At 44.6% G+C, this 16459-nt stretch overlaps 1 protein-coding gene across 1 annotated transcript in view; it reads left to right on the top strand.

Annotated features, from left to right (window-relative positions):
* The first annotated feature begins 208 nt into the window (after positions 1 to 208).
* DTNA (dystrobrevin alpha) overlaps positions 209 to 16459 on the top strand; it is a 328281-nt gene continuing 312030 nt past the window's right edge. The window contains exon 1 of the mRNA XM_040432328.1: positions 209 to 391. The gene's annotated coding sequence lies outside the window, so the exon portion shown is untranslated. The remainder of the gene's footprint in view (positions 392 to 16459) is intronic.

Below are 16459 nucleotides of genomic sequence, written 5' to 3'. Positions count from 1 at the left end.
TCCAGCTGCAGCACATGAGGTGGCAGACTTCCAGCAGCATGGAAGACTCCTCTGGAGTGAGGCTCAGCTGACGAGACGCCTCCAAGATGCTGTCAGTACAGGAGCAGCACTGGGCGGTGAGGAGAAGGCAGAGCCTGCAGACGGTAACGCACTGTGCGTAAGACGCGTTAGTGAATAGCAAGGTGAGGCTACACATAGCATGACGTACCCCGGCAGCCGGGAGACGCAGAGACCGCAGCGGGGAGGGCGATGCAAGAGGCAAAGTAAACAGAGAAGAGCAGAAGCAGCATTGGCGGCGCTGCCCCGGCTATTGGATTAGGAGCTGCGAAGCCTGAGCGTCCAGGCGAGCACAGCATGTTCCGGTAGAGGCGTCGGATGCGTCCCCTGTGCGGTAAGAGTGCGGCTTTACTACACGGTGACCTTCGTGCACATTATGTCACAGGTGCACGGAGCAGGCGGGGGCTGGGATCCGAGCTCGGGGCTCCGTGCACCTCCTCACGGCTGCAGCAGCATCTCCAGTGTCAGCATGGCCGCTCATACACTGCTGCACTGTGTGCGGTCATGTACATGGTACCTAATGCAGGGGTCAGTGTTACACTGGGGAGTATGTGAGGACAGGCATCAGGAGGTGTGCCCCCTGAGACTGCCAGTGCCTAGTGTGCCACTCCAGCCTGGCATCTTTTATTACCAGACCGTATATAGACATTATTCCATCATACCGCTCAGTGTGACTCATGCTCTACATGTGTGATGTGGCAGACGTATGGGGGCGCTCTACTCTCCCTGCTCTGTGTGTAATCATTGAATTATTATAGTACAGTACCTGTGAGGCTGGGTAGGTACATGCTGTATATCTGAATATTACATCATATTGGTACATGCTGTATATGGGATTATTACACTGTATTTGTGTAGGGACATGCTGTATATGGGATTATTACACTACATAGGGACATGCTGTATATATTACACTATAGGGACATGCTGTATATGGGATTATTACACTGTATAGGGACATGCTGTATATGGGATTATTACACTGTATTTGTGTAGGGACATGCTGTATATCTGAATATTACACTACATAGGGACATGCTGTATATATTACACTATAGGGACATGCTGTATATGTGGTTATTACATCATATTGGTACATGCTGTATATCTGAATATTACACTATATAGGGACATGCTGTATATGGGATTATTACATCATATTGGTACATGCTGTATATCTGAATATTACACTATATTTAGGGACATGCTGTATATGGGATTATTACACTGTATGTGTAGATAAACTCTCTCTCTCTATCTATATCTATATCTATCTATATAATTACACTGTATTGTGCAGGTGGATTTGTGTGAGCACTGGAGGAGGTAATGCGCTGTATGTGGTGTGCTATGGCTGTGTGATCACTATATTACAGTATGTGTATTGCTCTCTCCAATACATATGTCCATACAGCTGTTTAGGTGTAATGAATGGAGTCTATATACTGGGCAGTCTGTGAGACGGTATACCATGTAGATGTGTAATGAGGGTATTCTGATGCTGCGGGGGCCATGTATAGGACTCTGGTGCGTGGAGGCACATAGTACTAGCATCACTCTGGGCTAACGCAGGTGACGTCAGTGTAAGAATGAGAATGGGTGGTTAGTATTACATCAGCGCCAGCTTCTGCTGCTCTGTGCAGTATTAGGAGTTTGTATTTGTGCTGGCGTTGTATGGTATCGCTGTTTGTGGATCATCATCCAGTCGTCGTTCAGCTCCTCAGCTCTCGCTACATACGGCGGAGAAGCAATGGTGAGTGCAGATGTTGCAGTGGCATCCTGGTCCCTGTGGTGGGACTGGGGGTGTCACCTGTGTGGACATGGGGAGTGCACATTGATGTAATCATGGTGTGATGATACTGCACTAGTCTCCGCAGCTCGTGATGTATTGTATCTTTATGGAATAGCTGATGTAGAACTTACTTTGAGCGTGCGGTTTTGTCCGTTATGAGAAATAGTGAGATGCTTCTGCACTTAGGTCAGCGTGGTCTTCATATTGATATTCGGAAGAAGGAGTGAGGTGGGAGACATGGATTGTAGACAGGCTTTACTTACAAGAAAACAAATTCTACGAAAAATCTTATCAAGTCGTAGAAGACAGTCTTCATTCACTTGATGAGGGCTCCATGCTGCTAATCCCATCTCTCCATGCTACTTGTGAAAGGGAAGGTCTGGGGCCACCAAACCGTCAGTAATGTAAAGATGTTCTTGTAACCATTTCATCACTGTATGGCCTCATGCACACGAACGTTGTTTGTGTCTGTTCCGTTCCGGACCCATTCATTTCAATGGGTCCGCAAAAAATGCAGATAGCACACTGTGTGCTGTCCGCATCAGTATGTCCGTTCCGTAGCCCTGCAAAAAAAATTAAAATAGAACATGTCCTACGCTTGTCCGTTTTAGGCATTGTTACAATGGATCCGCAAAAAAAACGTATGGCATACGGATGTCATAGTTTTTTGTTTTCTTTTTGCGGATTCGCAATTTGCGGACCACAAAACACATACGGTTGGGTGCCAGTCGCGTTACTATAGGGATCACAGAGGGCACCCCTAAGCCACAAAGCACTGACGAACCGACCGTGCTATTGAATTCTTGCGCCTGGCCAGTGCCATCCCTACGCTGTACACACAGCGCAGGCGCCAGTTTTATCAGCACTTCCAGATCAGCTATGGTGAGGATGCGCGGTGTGGAAGACGGCCCGGGCCGAGTGATTCCAGAGACGCAGGTAAGCTGCCTGCAGAGTGGACCGGGGTGGCCCACAGTGTGAGTGGAGCTGGAACCTACACGGTGTGCTGAGGTTCGAAGGATTATTGAGGGTAGGGGGTCCAAGCTGAAGTCCTGCACAGGGCCCATGAGCCTTCAGCTATGCCCCTGCAGGACACTTTACTGTGCATGTACAATGCAGAGAGGTGTACTCTCCAGATTCATCTATGCAATCTCCCAATGCTGCAAGACTCATCCAGGGTAAGAGAAGTTGTGTTTTTACTAGATCATGCCAAACAGCCTGTTGTGACCGGGCATCTTTAGAAAGCTAAACCCCACATGCTAGTGATTTAGTGGCCCTAAACCTAGTAACAGGTTCCATTTAAAGGGATTGTCCAGGATTAGGTATGAAGAGCTGCTTTTTTTTTTTTCAAGAAATGGAGCCACATGTCCATGGGCTTTGTCTGGTATTACAGTTTGGTCCTATCAACTTAAAGGGAATCAATCACCGAGCGGCCTCCCTATCAAAATGTTTGCAGACAGATAGCTGTGGTTCACATGATTAAAATACAGTCTAAAGCAGGCATGCTCAACCTGCGGCCCCCCAGCTGTTGCAAAACTACAACTCCCAGCATGCCTGAACAGCCTACAGCTATCAGCCTACAACAGGGTATTGTGGGAGTTGTAGTTTTACAACAGCTGGAGGGCCGCAGGTTGAGCATGCCTAGTCTAAAGCCTCCTGCACGGGAACGTGTGCGCCCCGTGGCCGTCCCGCAAAAACATAGGACATGTTCTATCTTTTTGCGGAACGGAAGTACGGGACGAAACCCCAAGAAGGCACTCCGTAGTGTTTCCATAGGGTTCCGTTCCGTGCTTCTGTTCCGCACCATTCCGCATCTCCGGATTTGCGGACCCATTGAAGTGAATGGGTCCGCGTCCGTGACGGGAAGCACACGTTCGTGTGCAGGAGGCCTTAAAGAGGTTGTCTCACTTCAGCAAGTGGCATTTTTCATGTAGAGAAAGTTAATACAAGGCACTTGCTATTGTATTGTGATTGTCCATATTGCTTCCTTTGCTGTCTGGATTCATTTTTCCATCACATTATACACTGCTCGTTTCCATGGTTACAGACCACCCTCAAATCCATCAGTGGTGGTCGTGCTTGCACACTATAGGAAAAAGCGCCAGCCTCTCTGGTGGCCGGGACCATGGGAGCTCACATAGGCTGGTTCTTTTTCCTATAACAAGCTCGGCCACTGCTGCTGGACTGCAGGGTGGTCGTAACCATAGAAACGAGCAGAGTATAATGTGATGGAAAAATGAATCCAGCCAGCAAAGGAGGCAATATGGACAATCACAATACATTAGTAAGTGCCTTGTATTAACTTTCTCTGCATCATAAATGCCACTTGCTGATGTGAGACAACCCCTTTAATATGCAGATTAGGCCTTTGGTGCAACGAGGGTGTCACCACTGCCGTTGTTGCATCTAAGCTCCACTCATTTCTGTGGCCAGCCCCTCCCTCGCTGATTTGATTGACAGGGCCAGGCAGTGGCAAAAGGGCCACAGAAATGAGTGGAGCTTGGGTGCAATTAGAGCAATGGTGAAGCCCGCACCAAAGGCCTAATTTGCATTCAGGGTTTTTACTAAATAAATAATCTTTGTATATTTTAACACATGCAGCTTGAACATGTTTTCACTCCATGTTTGTGGCTATACAGTTAAGATAAAAGTAATCATATGCAAACAACGTATGCAACTATTGGTGTGCAGTTACATATGGTACGTGCGCCTTTGACTTTCATTGTAAAATATAAGAAATATAATGGAAAGTACAGTACGGCATGCCTGTGTTAGGATCCATTCACACGTCCGTAATTTGGGTCCTCATTCATTCCGCAATTTGCGGACCCATTCACTTTTAAACAACCCCGAAACGCGTATGGTTTATACCTTGCATCGGCATGCTGGGACAGTAGTTCCCTGGACTTTAAAGTTGAACGGCTGTGTTAAAGACCGGTGATTATTGGAGGAACCTTCGCCTAAAAAGCTCCGATCATACGAAGCCCAAGTAAGCCTCGTGAGCGGATATCCAGTTGGCGTTTGGCTCATTGTGAACATTCCAAGTCCCCGTAAGGACAAGAAGACATCGGCTGAACTTAGGTAAAATTGATACAGTTGTGGTAATAGGTGGGACGCCACCCCGATACATCATCGCACTGTGTCTTTCCTGAGTTCTTGCGTTATCTGCTTATGCTCTGTTAACTCTTAGTAGGAGCGACATACGGGACTGATCACCCTATTGAAGTTGAATGCGATTATTGGAAAGAGTGATATCCACCAAACATACGAATTGCGGTTTTCCATATTTGCACCCTTGATGGTTATTGATTGATTGCGGTCTCATATGCTGTACCTATTGCTGCTATTATTGTGAGTTATATGCTGTTGTGTATATGCGATTTATTCTATGCTGCTATTATGTATATGGATTGATTTTATCTATTTTATACACTGCCATTTTAGTAAGTATAATCTCCATTAAATAGTTGTCTCATATTGATTCCATATTTGAGTGCCTGGTCTTATTATTTTCTTTTGATGTCCTATTCTCGTCCGCAATTGCGGACCAGAAGAGGCATTTTCTATTATTGCGGATCGCACATTGCAGGTGTCAGTGTTTTGCAGATCCGCAAAACACTTACGGTCGTGTGAATGGACCCTTATTCTGTGCAGCCATAAAAGTGGTTGAACCACCACCAAGCGACGTGTCTGTCCAGTGGAGATATGGTGATGCCCTGTAGAAGGAAAGGGCAGAAGTGAAGAACCAATTAAGAAGATTGTGTTGTTTTTTTTATTTAAAAAGTAATCATTATTTTTAGATTCTGAAGATTGTTCAGATAGTGTAGTAAACGTCAGTACAGCTGTATTTTTGCATAGGCCGTGTAGTAACTTATAGGCAATTTGGCCTGTCTTTCACTTCCTTAGTTGTATAAGGGTCCATTCAAACGTGCGCAAATGGGTCCGCATTGATTCCGCAATATCGGGAACGGGTGCGGACCCATTCATTCTCTATGGGACCGGAAGAGATGCGGAGAGCACACTATGTGCATTCTGCATCCGCATTTCCAGAGCGCGGCCCCGGACTTACGGGCTGCGGCTCCGCAAAAAAAATAGAACATGTCCTATTCTTGTCCGCAATTGCGGACAACAATAGGCAGTTCTATAGGGGGTGCCGGCCGATCTGCAATACATTACGGACGTGTGAATGGACCATTAGGGCTCATGCACACAAATATATTTTTGGTCTGCATCCGTACCCATTCCCTTCAGTGGGGCACCAAAAAATGCACCACGTGCTGTCCACATCCGTATGTCCATTCCGTGGCATTCGCAAAAATATAGAACATGTCCTATTCTTGTCCGCATTACAGCCAATTATAGAATTGTTCTATTATGGGCCGGACGTTTCGTTCCGCAAAATGCAGAATTCACACGGTCGGTATCTGTGTTTTGCGGATTGCGAAACAGGCAACAGTCATATGCATGAACCCTAAGCAAAAACTCCACGGTTCTAGTCCCGCATGTAAACTTCCTGCACAGACGGTGTCATGTTCGCCGTTGCAGTGTATGGCTGGCCTCATTGGTCACCCAGCAGTGACTTGCCACTTGTGGACACGTCATCACTGAGGTCAGTCATTGTCTGCAGCAGCGCACGTGACCACAATCATGCAGGATTTTTTTTACATGCGGGGATCGTAAGTGCCGTGAAGACAACCCGGGACCCACGGAACTGAAACCAAGCAGTGGAGAGCCAGTTAAGTAAAGTCACAGGTCCCGGGGGGATGGGAATTGGGCAAAACCTTTGCACACGAGTGGGGACACAATCAGTGGCATAAATATTGGAAGAATGATATCATTGTAAATGTTTTTGTTAAAACTTTTGCTCTCTGAACAAAAACACGCAACAGATTGAATAAAAAATAATGATGCCACCAAAAAAGTACTATAACCAGTACGAATCCATTGAATCCTGATCTTTGGGATACACCTTAGGCTACTTTCACACTCACGTTTGGTGCTGATCAGTCATGGATCTGCACAGACGGATCCGTTCAGATAATACAAACGTCTGCATCCGTTCAGAACGGATCCGTTTGTATTATCTTTAACATAGCAAAGACGGATTCGTCTTGAGCACCCCTGACACAGTTTTGTCAGACGTACACCAAAACGCTGCAATCAGCATTTTGGTGTCCGCCTCCGAAGCAGAATGGAGACGGAACAGTGTTATACAGTCAGCCATGAGACCTTACATAGACAGGGCTGTGTCTTTCCAAATCATGTCCAATCAAGGTGTAGAAACTTTGAAAAGATGATCAAGAGAAATGGGAGGCCCCAGAGCTAAATTTCAAGTATTATTGCATAGGGTCTGAATACTTGTAGACAAAATGCTAAATGTTAGTTTATCCCTTTATTTAGCAAATATTTATAAAATTCTGTTTTCACGTTATTATGGGGTACTGAGTGCAGATTGATTTCATCCTCCACGATGGCATACCATGAGAGATGACCCTCCTCCAACCAGTTAGGGACAGGAAGTTTAAAAATAGGCTCTCCTCCATCTCACCTTCAGTGGCTTCCTCTCCCTCCAGGTGGGGAGAGGCCGTCTTTCATGGCATTTGCTATCGGACCACTCAATGCTGGGTGGAGGTAAAAAAACAAGAAAATCTGCCACTTGCATAGAGGCAGACGGCAGCCCCAACCCCTAACTTGGGTACCTGGTGCTGCAGGAGCTGAAGCTGTGCTTCTGGCCCGGCGTCTGTTTTCTCCTTCCTGCAGGCGCGGCAGGAAGGTCCCATGCAGCGCTGGACACTCGGGGGAATCCCTCCAGTCGCTATGTGCAGCACTCTATGCCATCCATCAGTTGGCACTGACCGAGATCCACTGGAAAGTGTGCGGGCGCGCTGCGCATGTGATGTGTGGACGGAGCCTAAAGTTTGAAAAAAAAAGCACGCCAGCCCAGAAGGAAGCCCATCTGATCTGAGGTCTGTAAGTAAAGGGGTATATATTCTGGCGTTACTTCAGCTCCCTGGAATGTGAGAAATGACTGATCTGAGAGCTGAATCCATGGAGACCCCTGTGGGCCCTTCTGCTGTGAGTTTATTTAAGTGATATGCTCTATACATTTGGTATAAGTTGTGGTTTATAGCATATCACCCCCCTTTTTTTCTCTATCTCTCCCTGTGTGTGTGTGTAGAGTGATAGAGATAGTACTCATAAGCCTAAAATAAGGAAATGCGCAGTTTGTTCTTCTAAATTGTCAGAGTATTCCTTAAGCAGATTATGTTCTAGATGCACTAGTAACATCGCTAAAGATATTGTTCCTTCGCTTAAGGACGAACCTAGGGAAGTCATTAAGCAAGAAATGTGGTCTGCTCTGTAAGGTTTTTCAATTTCTGAGCCCTCTCCCTCTTGTTCGACTAAAAAGAGAGAGACCAAAATAGTGGGTTCTGACTCCTCCTCCTCGGACTCTGATTCGGAGGTAGAGTCAGTAGATTCGGACGATTCATCCGGATCCCACTGAGTTTAAACGCTATTTGTTTTCTTCTGAGGACACCAGAGAGCTTATTAAAGCTGACAGAACCACTATGAATCTTTCAGACAAAAAGTTTCATAGATCTATTCAAGACTAAATGTTTAGCAGCTTAGAACAAAAGAAAAGGAAGGTTCACAAAAACCTGCATGCCTTGATAAGGCTAACTAAGTCCAGCAGTAGAAGTAACCCTTATAAAGAAGAATATAATTTTAATAATGATTATATAAAAATTACGTACAACGTTAAACTATTATAGGTAGAACCACCAGAAATCTGGGTAAGCTAATGTTGGGTGGGGAATCTCTCCCTAAACTTACACCCTAAGCTATCCCTCTGCCCAGGGACGGCCCCTAATGGTGGGGACTCCCTGTCCTCGAGCCTTGGCTACCACCTCCTACTATACCCTTGGTTAGTGTCAGCTGGTGGATATTGTCCTCAAGGTGGACTCCTAAATAGACAGACAGACAGAACAAACACAAAAGTGCCCTTTGTATACAACCCTGATGATGTAACAACATCAAGAGGTACAAGGTGCACTAAACGAGCAACTAAAAACACCCTAGTATGATAGTTAGTCGATATCTCAAACAAGATTTTCAGCTCAACTGGGAGGAGCCTGCTCTTGTTCTCCTGGCCGTCTCCTTCTCCCAGGCTGTAGCGCTGGACAATCGCAGCGCTCGGCTCATAGCCTGAGAGGTTTTTTCCTCCCAGGCGATGAGCTGAGTGCTGCGATTGGCCAGAAGGAGACGCCCAGGAGAACAAGAGCAGGCTCCTTCCAGTTGAGCCGAAAATCTGAAAATACCGGAGCCTGTACCGGGAGAACGGAGCGGCGCCCAGGGATAATAGTAAGTGCAGGGAGATCCCTGGGTGCCGCTCTCCATGTCTGTATACTTAGTTTAGATTTTTTATTGTAATGAAAGGTCCTCTTTAAAGACTCTTTTCCGTTGCTCATTAAAGCTGTTGATTTTATATTTGATACCACTGCTGAGTCAGTCAGGATGACCGCTAGGTCTACAGCACTTACGGTTTTAGCTAGAAGGGCTCTCGGGCTGAAATCATGGGCAGGAGATCTGTCGTCTAAAATTAAATTATGTAGCATCCCCTTCCATAGCGAGATGCTGTTTGGTCAGGATCTTGAAAAAATATCCTGGAAAAGGCTTCAGATACTAAGAAATGTTTCCCCTTGGGAAAAAGGAAATTTTCTTTTCGCAAGTGTAGAAAGGGAAATTTCTTTCAATCCAAAAAAACGGACAAAAGTAAGAATCAGAAGTTTGGGAAAGGTAGAGGTTTCCTGTTTAACACCAAAACCTCTGAGTGTACTAAACAATGACGCCAAAAATGCAGTGGGGGGGAGATTAAAAATCTTTCGGCGAATGGGAAAAAAAAAACTTCAAATCCCTGGGTTTTAGACATTATAAAATCAGGTTATGGGATTTCCTTCAGCCGTCCCCCTCCACTAAATGTATTTTGGATAACTCAAATCTCCCCTTTTCTTCAAAATGAGTTAGAAAAAGGCATAGGGGAGCTTTTAGACCTAGGTGCAATCGCCCCAGTCCCCCAAAATCAAAAGGAAACTGGGTTCTATTCCACGGTCTTTCTCGTAAAAAATAAAAAAAAAAAAACAGTGGAAAATATCGTCTCATTATAAATCTAAAAAAAGTTAAACAAATTCATTATCAGAAATTCTAAAAAAAAAAAAAAAAAAAAGGGACTTCATGGCGTCTCTAGACCTAAGAGACGCCTATTACCACATTCCAGTCTGTTATGCAGATCAGAAATATTTAAGAATGGCGGTATTCCTGAAGGGGGTGCTCCATTTCCTTCGGAATAACGTCAGCACCCCACATGTTCACAAAATTGATGATAGAGGTAGTCGCCCACTTAAGAAGACAAAATATTATCATTATTCCGTATTTGGACAATTTGCTGATAATCGGAAGCTCTGCAGTGCTATTGGAACAAAAGCTGTTTCTGTCCTGTCAACTGATCAGCTGGGATGGCTAATAAACTGGGAAGAATCCAGTCCAGTTCCCTCTCAAAAGATAAAGTTTTTGGGGGTATTGCTGGATTCCACCAAACAGAATTCTTTTTTACCTCCCCCAAAAAGTAGAATCTTTGATTTCCAAGGTATCAAGTTTCCAGAAACTCACGCACTGCCCAGTCACAGAAGCCATATCCTTATTGGGGTCACTATCCAAGTAATGAAGTATTGAGGCACTCAGGTTAAGGTTTTGCAATTAAAGGATAGCTTTATTTTACATAATCTGCATCATCCATTTGCCCAGTGGTACACATTAATAACAGAATATTTCTAACCGGACGTTTCGGTCACGGTGGACCTTCATCAGCAGTCACATTAACTGTGAAGAGGGTAAAGGCATTCCTAGGGCGCTGGATGCATTGATATGTACCACTGGGCAAATGGATGATGCAGATTATGTAAAATAAAGCTATCCTTTAATTGCAAAACCTTAACCTGAGTGCCTCAATACTTCATTACTTGGATGGTGGCTTAACAGCCCTTGATTGGCACCAGAGACATTTTGATTGAGTGCGGTTCCTCACTTCACTACAGCTTATTGGGGGTCACTGACCGCGTGCATCTTTGCCGTCATGTGGGCTCAATTCCACTCCCGCAGAGCCTAGGATTGATTGCGGAAAAGCTAGGACAGGGATCAGAACTCCCTGGAGACAAATATTGCCATCCCCGGTTATGTAAAGGATTCCCTACTTTGGTGGATGAATCCTGTCCACCTGCGGAGGAGAGTCCTTTGGATCTCCAAAGACTTGGTAGTTGTTACTACAGATGCAAGTCTTTGGGGCTGGGTGGCTCACTGCCTGCAATTCTCTGTTCGGGGTCAGTGGCCTGCCCTTTTGAATGACCTCACTTCAAATCAAAAAGAGCTCTGGGCTGTTTGGGAAGCACAAAAAATCTGGTCGGATCTGCTATCAGGCAAAGATGTTCAGATAAGATCAGACAATACCTCGGTCGTTGCTTATCTAAATCGACAGGGGGGTACAAGAAGCAAGGCTCTAAGTCTGATATTGGAAACAGTCTTTTTACTGGGCAGAAACACATCTGAGGTCCCTGTCAGCGGTTCATCTAAAGGGGCAGTTCAACTCGAAAGCAGATTTTCTTAACAGAGTTCAGTTGTCGGGGGAATAGAGTTTACATCGGGAAGTGTTCCATCAGATCCGCGTGAAATGGGGATTTCCTCAGATAGATCTGTTTACGAACCATCTAAACACAAAACTTCCAAAAATGTTTTTCCTAGACCCAAGAGACGGGAATGTAGGAGTGGATGCAATCTCGCAGATATGGAGCTTCTCCCTAAGTTATTTGCCCCCTCTGGCCAAAAAAGGCCTGGTTTCAATTACTGAAAATCATGTCAGAGAGCAGCCCCTGGGTTCTTCCTTGGAGGAACAATCTTCTGAACCAGGGTCTAGTCTTCCATCCATATGTGGAAAGCTTACACCTTGCTGCTTGGAATCTGAGAGGTTAACTCTGAAATCTAAGGGTCTTTCAGATTCCGTAATTAACATAATGGCTGCTAGCAGGAAGGAAGTCCCTTCTAAAATTTATTCTAAGGTTTGGAAGTGATTTTTTTTCCTGGTGTTTACAGTCTAAGTTATCCCCTTCTTTTTCCATCCAGATTGTTTTGTCCTTCAGTCTGGGTTTAGTAAAGGATTACGTCCTAACACCTTGAGAGTTCATATTGCAGCCTTAACCTCAGTGTTTGATGTTAAAATCGCTGACCATCCATGGATAATAAGGTTTCTCCAGGGAGCAGACTTCGTTCCTCGCTTAGATCTATAGTGCCTCCATGAGACCTCAATCTAGTTTGGTCAGGCCTCACAGAATCCCTGTTTGAACCTCTGTCTGAGGCCTCCCTTCGGTTGGTTACGCTCAAGACTGTTTTGCTGGTAGCCATCACCTCAGCCCGTATAGTCGGTGAAATCCAGGCTATAAAAATGATCGAGCCATTTTGCAGGATTTTCCCTGTATTCCGCTTGGATACCTCCTTTCTCCCAAAGGTGGTGTCCAAATTCCATAGGCAGGAGGAGATCTTCATTCCCTCTTTTTGCGTGAATCCTAGATCCTCAGGGAATGTAGATTTCACTCCCTTGATGTGAGACAGGCAGTAATACAGTACTTATAGTCTACAGGTCCATTTAGGAAGTTTGATTTCCTATTTATCCAGTTTCAGGGTGGCAATAATGGGAAAAGGCTACTAAAGGATCTATTTCCAGATGGGTAAAATCCACCATATCTGAGTCATACAAAACATTGGGGAAAGATCCGCTGGGGTTCCTCAAAGCTCACTCTACCAGATCAGTGGCGGCTTCGTGGGCCGAGAAAGCCGATGTTTCGGTTGAGCAAATTTGTCGAGCATCCACATGGGCGTCTCCACACACTTTTATCAAACACTACAGGGTAGATGTTAGTTCTGGGCAGGATTTAGCCTTTGGCTGAAAAGTGTTGCAGGCCATTGTCCCTCCCTAGATTACTTTATCTGTTACATATCATGGTATTCCGTTGTGGAGGATGAAATGGAAAAACTGGATTACACTTACCGGTAATTTCCTGATGATATAAATTTTTATATATATAAAATATATATATATATATATATATATATATATATATACAGTACAGACCAAAAGTTTGGACACACCTTCTCATTCAAAGAGTTTTCTTTATTTTCATGACTATGAAGGCATCAAAACTATGAATTAACACATGTGGAATTATATACATAACAAACAAGTGTGAAACAACTGAAAATGTCATATTCTAGGTTCTTCAAAGTAGCCACCTTTTGCTTTGATTACTGCTTTGCACACTCTTGGCATTCTCTTGATGAGCTTCACAGGTGTGCCCTGTCAGGTTTAATAAGTGGGATTTCTTGCCTTATAAATGGGGTTGGGACCATCAGTTGCGTTGAGGAGAAGTCAGGTGGATACACAGCGGATAGTCCTACTGAATAGACTGAATTTGTATTATGGCAAGAAAAAAGCAGCTAAGTAAAGAAAAACGAGTGGCCATCATTACTTTAAGAAATGAAGGTCAGTCAGTCAGCCGAAAAATTGGGAAAACTTTGAAAGTAAGGGCTATTTGACCATGAAGGAGAGTGATGGGGTGCTGCGCCAGATGACCTGGCCTCCACAGTCACCGGACCTGAACCCAATCGAGATGGTTTGGGGTGAGCTGGACCGCAGAGTGAAGGCATAAGGGCCAACAAGTGCTAAGCATCTCTTTGAACTCCTTCAAGACTGTTGGAAGACCATTTCAGGGGACTACCTCTTGAAGCTAATCAAGAGAATGCCAAGAGTGTACAAAGCAGTAATCAAAGCAAAAGGTGGCTACTTTGAAGAACCTAGAATATGACATATTTGCAGTTGTTTCACACTTGTTTGTTATGTATATAATTCCACATGTGTTAATTCATAGTTTTGATGCCTTCATAGTCATGAAAATAAAGAAAACTCTTTGAATGAGAAGGTGTGTCCAAACTTTTGGTCTGTATGATATCCTTTATGCTTGTTCACGTATGAAATGGAATAGGTATTTATAGATAAGTCTGGTTGTGGGATGAATGATGAGGCTCTCTAGGCTTCCGTCCAGAAAGACACTGAAGGTGAGATGGAGGAGGGCCTACGTTTAAACTTCCTGTCCCTACCTGGTTGGAGGCGGGTCAACTCTCATGGTATACGGTCGTGGAGGATTCATGAAAAGGAAACTACCGGTAAGTGTAATACAGTATTTTTTTTATTTTAGCACAAAATGTGGAAAAAGTGAAAGGGTCTGAAGACTTTCCGATGCATTGTATATCAGCCGTTATATGCCTGGTGTAAGTGGACTTGTGGCTGCTTTTTAACAACTGTATATGCCAATAAAAAAGTATTGCGATATTCGATACCGTTTGATATCATGCGAAAAAAAGAAAACACCAAAAAAGCCGCGTGCATTTCTCATTTTATGGAATGTCCAGCAAATATTCAAACAGTCCTATCCTATTTTTTGGGGGGGGGGGACAAGGTGACTAAAAAATGGCGAATCACGCAGTTTTTATAAATTTATTTTTTCCTATATTTTTTTATTTTAATAGTTTGGACTTTTCGGACGTGGTGATATGTAATATGTTTATTTATTGTTTATATATTTTATATGTAAAATTGGGAAAGGGGGTGATTTATACTTAATGTTTTGGTGTGTTTATTTTTTTTACTTTTTATTTAATAACTATTTCCCCCTTTAGGCGCTAGAACCTGGGATCTATTAATCCCTTGTCCTATTCACCCTGAGGGGTTAATTTCCGTGGATCGCTGCTCCCTGTCATAGAGGCCGGGTGCCGGCTATGTGATTCTGCCGCCGACACCCACCTCCTGTATTTGTATTAAACGTTAATTATCTTTATTGGTGGCGCAGTGGCCACAGCCCCTCCCCTCCTCTTCCCCTCTCTCTTCTTATTGGTGGCAACGGCACAGGGGGAGGGAGAGACTGCCTCCTTCTCCGCTGTGCTGCTGAGGGAACATGGCGCTAGCTGAGAGCAGTGTGTGCCATGTTCTGTGATACTAGGCTGCGCAGTAGCACAGCCTAGTATCGGTAAAAGACAAATCCCAGTATCGAATCGATTCCGGTACAAAAGTATAGACTCGGTATCAATAATTCGATACCTGGTGCAACCCTATGCCAGCATCAACTAAAATGTGTATGGCTGCATCAGTGGAACGATTGTTCACCAAGCAAACATTTGTTCAACGTCTTTTCAATGTTGATGGTAACATTAACATTAGTACTTAAAGGGGTTGGGACATCTGGGACATTAATGGCTTATCGCTAGGCTATACCATCACTGTCATATAGTTGCAGGTCCCATCTCTGGAACCTGCTCCTATCTCCAGAACTGGTTCTCCGAAGTGAATGGAAAGCAACCGCACATGTGGAGCTGCCTTCCGTTCACCGCTCTGGGAGTTCCGAAAATAGCCTTGACCTCGCTTGCTCTGTGCGCTCTCCAATCACAGATATGGAACTCTAGAAATTAGCCGAGCTGTGAATGGAGAGCACACTGCACATGCGCAGTATGCTCTCTTTCACTTTGGAGGTTCCTTCTGGAGATAAGAGCAGGTCCCAGAGGTGAGACCCTCACCTATCTGACATTGATGGCATATCCTATCCATATGCCATCAGTGTCACAAATGGGCCAACCTTTTTAAAGAGAACCTGTAACCTCTCCTAAGGGCTCTTTCACACGAGCGGATCCCATGCGATTAATCCGCTGCGTCAAAGAGAGCCAAGACCCGTCCCGGACAGCAGAGACACGGAGCATTAACATGATTGATAATGCTCTGTGCCTCTCTGTGATCTTTTGACTACAAAATCACAGTGAGATAAAGTCACCGTGATTTTGTAGTAAAAAGGTCACAGAGAGGCAAAGAGCATTATCAATCATGTTAATGCTCCGTGTCTCTGCTGTCCGGAACGGGGCTTGGCTCTCTTTCACGCAGCGGATTCCACGCACGGGATCCGCTCGTGTGAAAGAGCCCTAACATGTCTGTTTCATGTAATGATACACTGCGTGCAGAATTATTAGGCAAATGAGTATTTTGACCACATCATCCTCTTTATGCATGTTGTCTTACTCCAAGCTGTATAGGCTCGAAAGCCTACTACCAATTAAGCATATTAGGTGATGTGCATCTCTGTAATGAGAAGGGGTGTGGTCTAATGACATCAACACCCTATATTAGGTGTGCATAAATATTTGGCAAAATGGGTCAAAAGAAGGACTTGACAGGCTCAGAAAAGTCAAAAATAGTGAGATATCTTGCAGAGGGATGCAGCACTCTTAAAATTGCAAAGCTTCTGAAGCGTGATCATCGAACAATCAAGCGTTTCATTCAAAATAGTCAACAGGGTCGCAAGAAGCGTGTGGAAAAACCAAGGCGCAAAATAACTGCCCATGAACTGAGAAAAGTCAAGCGTGCAGCTGCCAAGATGCCACTTGCCACCAGTTTGGCCATATTTCAGAGCTGCAACATCACTGGAGTGCCCAAAAGCACAAGGTGTGCAATACTCAGAGACATGGCCAAGG

Source organism: Bufo bufo, chromosome 5, assembly GCF_905171765.1.
Source record: "Bufo bufo chromosome 5, aBufBuf1.1, whole genome shotgun sequence".
Taxonomy (NCBI): Eukaryota; Metazoa; Chordata; class Amphibia; order Anura; family Bufonidae; genus Bufo; species Bufo bufo.
The sequence above is the reverse complement of the archived record's forward strand: the minus strand, read 5'-3'. Positions and strand labels throughout refer to the sequence as shown.